This window comes from Muntiacus reevesi, chromosome 20 (assembly GCF_963930625.1).
Source record: "Muntiacus reevesi chromosome 20, mMunRee1.1, whole genome shotgun sequence".
Classification (NCBI taxonomy): domain Eukaryota; kingdom Metazoa; phylum Chordata; class Mammalia; order Artiodactyla; family Cervidae; genus Muntiacus; species Muntiacus reevesi.
Window position 1 is genome coordinate 9008649 of NC_089268.1, and position 7114 is coordinate 9015762.

The window sequence follows — 7114 nt, forward strand, 5'->3', positions numbered from 1 at the left end:
AATTTTTTTTTACTACCTAGCCACCAGGGATTGGGCCCCAAACAGAAACAGAGGTGACATTCCCAATCGTGAGCCTCCCAGCCAAGGGCCCCAGAGTTTCCTTGCATTTTCTTTAAACCCCCACAGAACTCCAAGTTCTTCTGCAGGTTAGCACCACCACTGACTCCTCTCCCCCAACATTCATATACCATCTATCCAAATCATAATACACAGGAAGTTATTTCATGAAATTACTCCTTTGTGTGTCAAAGGAATGACCATTTCGCACACCGTGTACTTGGCAAACTTGGTAGAAAGACAAGCGGTGAAAAGATACTCAGATCTTCCTCTCTGCTTCCCTCCCCTCAAAGCGGTACAGAGAAGAGCAGTAGGAGGGCCATTTCACGAAAGGGGACAGGCCTTTAGAGAGAGAGATCCAAGCAGTGGCCCCTGGGAACTCCCTGCCCAGCCCTTTTGCCGGCTTATGGACCTGGGTGGAACATGCATTATTCCTCATGCCGGCACCAACCTTCCACCCAGTTTCAGACCAAATCTGCTCTTTAGGGAATGGTGCAGAGGAGAAAACACTTTTCCTGAACCTTTGGAAAGAAACAGTGCCCTCAGATTAGCCTAAAGATCCTATGCAGTTTCTTTCCTTATCCCTTTCAGAGCAAAGCCTTATAAAGCAAGTCAAGCTGACTCATAACTGATCTTCCATCCAGACTTTGCCTTGGTATTCGAAGTGATCGCAGTCTTCAAAAAGAAGACCCTTGTAAATTACCGTTATTCATTTAGCCCAGAAGGGATGATGTGCCAAAAAGGAAGAAGCACGGCTCTGATCATAGTAACAAACATTTCTCCCACTGTCTCCCCATCCCAGTCAGCAACATGTACCCAGAGGAGAGAAGAGTCCAGTGATACGAACGGAGAACTTACTCCCCCTTTCTGACCGTCTTTGCTTTGCGTTCACATTTAGGTTATCATCAGAGGCTCCACATTCGGAAATTCTCTTTCCATCTTGGGGATATCTTTCCTCCTCAACAAGATGGGGGGGGACACTGAGCAGAATGAATATTTGGTGGGCCAGGGATGGAAGTGATTTATGTCAATTGCATCTACATCACTTCGGCCAGAAGTAGGCATGTGGCCCTCCTGGATGCATAGGAGCTGGGGAAAGAAGGCTTCAGGTGAGCCCGGGAGGGAAAAAGAAAAGCTTTCCCAGAGCGTTGTCTCTACACGATGAAGGATTACCCTTTGGAAGCCGTAGCTCTCATCTCCCGCCCCAGCTGTCCAGGGAGCAAGGAGCTTCCCAGAGCCCTGCCCGCCTTCCCAGCCCCACTCTGTCTGTGTTCACACTGCAGCTTGCGCTCCATCCACCCGCTTCCGGGCTCACAGGTCTCGCACTCAGCCCGCTCCTTAGATCTTGCAGCCAGCGCAAGACAACTCTTGCAGCCTTTTTTCAATTCAGGGCTCTTATGGGTCTCCAGCATACATTTAATGGGTTCTGTAAGCCTCAGGTGCTTGCATAAATCTGGTGCCAATGAACTCAAGGAAACTGGTCTAATATTAGAATTGCCCCCCTCACCTCTCCTCCCCAGGTCTCCCTGTTCCTCTACTTCTAGAGTGCTCTAAAAGCTTCTTGATTTTATTAAAATACCTCTTCTAAGACAATGTGGACAGTCCACGTCTGTGACTAACTTCCTCTCATTCCAGCCATAGAAGAAACTTCCTAATGCATGATGATTTGGGGGAAAGAGCACATTATGTAGTCTAAGAGAGGAAATAATATGCATCAATTCTTTTGTTTTCTTTTTACATTAGTGTCAGATGTACAGCAAAGTGATTCAATTATACTTACATATATGAATATGTACAAAAGAATATATATATATATATATATTCTTTTTTAGATTCTTTTCCATCATAGAGTGTTACAAGATGTGAGTAGAGTTCCCTGTGTTCTACAGTGGGTCCTTGTTGTTTATCTGTTTTACATACAGTAGTGTGTATCTGTTAATCCCAGATTCCTAATTTATCCTTCTCCCCTCAATTCATCAATTCTTCATCACCATCACAAGAGAGGATTCCTCAGGGAGACAGGAGGAAGGAAACTGAAATAATTAGTCTGTCCAAGTCTTCTTCCCTAACGGCTATGAAACCTTTCCATTTAGTACAGGCTTGAAGCTGAGAAATGTTTTATTCTATCACAGTTCTGCATATGGGTAACAAAGAAAATTCTGCATGCAAAAAGAATCCTCATTTACCAAATGTTTACAAGTACCAGGCACTCTGCTGTGATACATGGTGAACAAGATGCCGTGTTTCCCCAAGGACAGTGAAGAACCAGAGCCCCCATGGGGTGACTGATGCCTGAAGTGAACATTTAGATCAGGCAGGGCCAACCCCACAGCACACAATTAAATTAGCAAGCATGTGTTTCTTGCCAAGTTTTGTGTTTGCTGAGAACACAAAAAAGAGAAAGGTAAACCCAACTTAGAGCCTGCCCTCAGGGTGCTCAGATGCGGGGAGAAGCTTCCTGGCTGACCCTGCTGGGCCCGGATCATGCTCTGTCCCTGCCCTGCTCTGTGCTCTGGGGGGCTGACCCCCAGGGACTGCAGCACCCGGTCTCAGACTCTTCGGCTGAGGTTGTATTTCTCCAGGGGGAGGACCCAGGGAGGTCGGAGGTGGGAGAGAGTGGCCGCGGTGCTTCTGGCCTGTCCTCCAGCAGGTGTCCCTCTCCAAGGCTCTTCTGTGCCTGCAGCTCCGGCCACGCAGCCTCCACCGCCGGGACTGCAGCTCTCGCTGGACTCTCACCTCCACACCACAGCTGCCAGCGCTGGGTACCTTCTCACTGGCTTGTTGACGTCCTGCCACCCTTCTGGGACTATGTTCCTTCAGAGAGAGGACCTCGTCTGTCTCAGCACTGACGTGAACATCCAGCGTCTGTGCTGGTGCACAGCAGGGGATCAGCATGTTTTGTTGACTGAATAAATGAGTGAACACGTGGATGAAATAACAAACCCATTGTAACTCACTGCTTGCTAGATTCCCATTCCAATTATTCTTAAAGAATGGGAAGGTCCTTTATGGAACTTCCCAGGTGGCGCTAGTGGTAAAGAAGAACCCACCCGCCAGTGCAGGACATGTAAGAGATGCAGGTTCAATCCCCAGGTCAGGAAGATCACCTGGAGGAGGGCATGGCAACCCATTCTAATATTCTTGTCTGGAGAATCCCATGGACGGAGAGACTGTCGGACTATAGTCCGTAGGGTCACACAGAGTCAGACACAACTGAAGCGACTTAGCACACATACAAGGTCCTTTATTATTACTATTTTTAAACAGCTTGATTTCTGTTTATTTATTTGGTTGATTTTGGCTGCACTGGGTCTTTGCTGCTTTGCACTGGCTTCCTCTGGTTTTACTGAGTGCGGCTACTCTTTTTTGTGCTATACAGGCTTCTCGTTGTGGTGGCTTCTTCATCGAGGAGCACAGGCTCTTAGCTCGTGGGCTTCAGTAGTTGGAGCAGGAGGGTTCAGTAGTTGTGATGCATGGGCTTACTGTCTGCATGGTATGTGGGAATCTCCCTGGACCAGGGATGGAACACGTGTCCTCTCCACTGGTAGGTGGATTCTTATCCACTGCACCACCAGGGAAGCCCCATTCATTTATTTAATAATCAATTACTGCACATCTACTACATTCAAAGCACTCTCCCTTGCCCCAAGAAGAGGTGAGTATAATGAAGGCTGTTGCCACAACCATGGCAACAAGAACCTCTCCAAACTAAGGGGACATCATGAATTCCACTGCTGAGAACACATCACAGGCAAAAGGAGTCATCCAGCCAAACCTTAGTCCACATCTGCCTATTTACTTTTAAATTTCTTAGAAGGTTGATAGTATTTCTGTATTTATTTCCCCAGTAAATTTTTTTTAATTGCATACTTTTTCTCTAAAATTGCCAAACTTTTAAAAGCAGATTAGGACTAATTTCAGCAATTAGCTGATGTGTTTATTTAGTGTTTACTATATAGAATATAAATATACAGTATATAGTTATATATAATTTAATAGAATATATTTGTTTATATTTATTCTGTCAAATGGTGTATATATATGAATATAAAAATATGTCCTATTAAATTTTGTAGATAGCTAGATCTATCTATATTTATCACTAAATAAGTATCAGCTAAATGTAGAAATGAGTCCTATATATAGCTTTATACATATATATGTACTTATATATATAGTTACAATGTTATGTGTAACAGGGGACTGTGTTCCCTCAAAATTCCTATGTTGAACCCCTAATGTGATGGTATTTGGAAATGGGCCTTAGGGAGATCATTAAGTCATGAGGGTGGAGCGCCGCAATGGGATTAGTGTCCCAAGAAGAGGGGGAGTGAGCCCTCCTGTTCCCCCTGTGAGGTCGCCTTGAGAAGATGGCCACCTGTGGACCAGGAAGGGGGCCTTCATCCAGACTGACCCGACTAGCTCTCAGGACTTCCCCGCCTCCAGAACGGTGAGAAATGAATGTATGTTGTTGAGCCTCCTGGTTTACGGTGCTTTGTTACAGGAGCCCCAGCTGCCGCAGACTGAGCTAGGAACAGGGGTGGAGATGGCGATTATAGAGATAGAGACATATCTGTGTCTCATCACATTTGTGTTCTGAGATTTAACAACCACTCTGATTCCAATGCCTTAAATTACATGGGCGCTGAATGAGTTCACAGGAAACATTCATTTCTTTAAATACGTCTTGTGGGCCACCATGTTCCTGGCCACATGAAGAAACCTGAGAGGGTTGGAGGCCACCCACGGACCCCTAGAGGACTGCTTCTGGTTCTGGTTCAGGAGTGAGCCAGACAGAGGGGCTCCTGGGAGCAGGTTGCCTGCAACCCAAACCCTCGAACTCCTCAGACCTCCCGACAGGCCTTCACTGATGGCTTTCCCTTATTTCCGTCATGGATAAAGATACCAAGGACCAGTCAGGACTCTGGGTGATGGACAGCACAGCTCTGACCTGAGATACTAGGACATCTTCCAGAGACACTAAAATGTGACATTAAATAGAAGGTGGTAAGTTCAGCTCAAAGAAGGACCTGTCCACTCTTCAGGGGCTCTCCCCAGAGGCACCCTTCTGAAGGTGGTACAGTATTCTGTACCCCCAGGCAAGGGCGGAAGGCACGTGCTGGAGGTGGCAGGGTCGCTGGAGGAGAGCTTCTCCATCCAAGAAGAATTGGATGGAACAGGGACAAACTGGCTCCACCAGAAGTCCGTGAAATATTGAGATACCGTCACTTCCCTTTGATTTCTGATGAATTCCTTCAGTCACGCTCGGTCGCTCAGTCACGTCCAATTCTTTGTGACCCCATAGACTGTAGCCTGCCAGGCTTCTCTGTCCATGGAATTTTCCAGGCAAGAATAGTTGCCATTTCCTCCAGGGATGTTTCCTGACCCAGGGATCAAACCATAGGCAGGAGGATTCTTTACACTGATCCACCAGGGAAGCCCATCCTCCAGTAGAAATCCAGGTCAACAAGTCCGTGCCTTTGGTGAAGTCTGTCAGTCCTCTGACCCTGACTACGTTGACCAAACACAGATGAGGAGGGAGTTCTCAGGGGTGAGAGGTCCCTGTGACCACAGGCAGCCCTGGGCTCCAAGCTGCAGGAGGAGACTTTACATGGGGGGGGGTGGGCTTCCCCAGGGATGGAGCACGTGCCACCATATGCTCTGCCATGCTCCTGAGCAGGGAACGAATGATGACCCAGCCCTGCTTTGATGCCTCTCGAGTGTGCTGTTGGGATGTTCAGGTCAGTTGCTCAGTTGTGTCTGACTCTTTGTGATCCCATGGACTGCAGCATGCCAGGTCTCCCTGTCCATCACCATCTCCCGGACCTTGCTCAAACTCACATCCTTTGAGCCAGTGATGCCATCCAACCATCTCATCCCTTCTCCTCCGGCCTTCAATCTTGCCCAGCAAGATGGGAAAAGACCCATCAGCATCTCTTCCAATGTATCAGTCCTTTGCATCAGATGGCCAAAGTACTGGAGTTTCAGTTTCAGCATCAGTCCTTCCAATGAATATTCAGGACTGATTTCCTTTAGGATGGACTGGTTTGATCTCCTTGCAGTCTAAAATGACTCTCAAGTCCTTAGAGTCTTCTCCAACACCAGAGTTCAACAGTATCAATTCTTCGGTGCTCAACTTTCTTTATAGTCCAACTCTCACATCCGTACATGACTACTGGAAAAACCATAGCTTTGACTATAGGGACTTTGTCAGCAAAGTAATGTCTCTGCTTTTTAATATGCTGTCTAGGTTGGTCGTAACTTTTCTTGCAAGGAGCAAGCATCTTTTAATTTCATGTCTGCAGTCACCATCTGCAGTGATTTTGGAGCCCAAGAAAATAAAGTCTGTCACTGTTCCCACTGTTTCCCCATCTATTTGCCATGAAGTGATGGGACTGAATGCCATGATCTTGGTTTTTTGAATGTTGAGTTTTAAGCCAGCTTTTTCACTCTCTTCTTTCACTTTCATCAAGAGACTCTTCAGTTCCTCTTTGCTGTTGGGATGTAGTGGAAGGGATTTGGCTGTGGGTTTGCCAGATGGAACCCACAGAGGCCAGTGCTTCTCAGGCTGCAGTCAGTCTTTTCCATTTTCCCCCAACGTACCACATTATAAAATTCCACTTTCTCTTTGTGCATTTTCTCTTCGCTCATGCACTGCAAAGTTCAAGAGCCCTGTTTTATAGAATCCAGCCCCACTGATGGTCTGCCCTGGACATCAGGCACTTGTTTGGGTCAGAACTCTGCAGGATTCCATGCAGAGTATCAATTGTGGCTCACAGGACACTGGCAACCAGCGACAGAGCTGCAGTGTTCTTTGGAGCCATGCAGGGCCTGCTGACTGCCACAGAAATATCCTCCCAGCAGCCATGGAACAGCTGGGTGGAGGTCTCCCTGTGTTGTCAGAATGCTGGGAATGGTGCTCAGTTCTCTCTGAGTTTCTCACTGAGTGTGGTATCTGCTCATTGTACTAAAGAGCCCATCTACTTTAAGGAGGGAAAAGTGAAAGTTGCTCAGTCATGTCTGACTCTTTGCAACCCCATGGACTATACAGTCCATG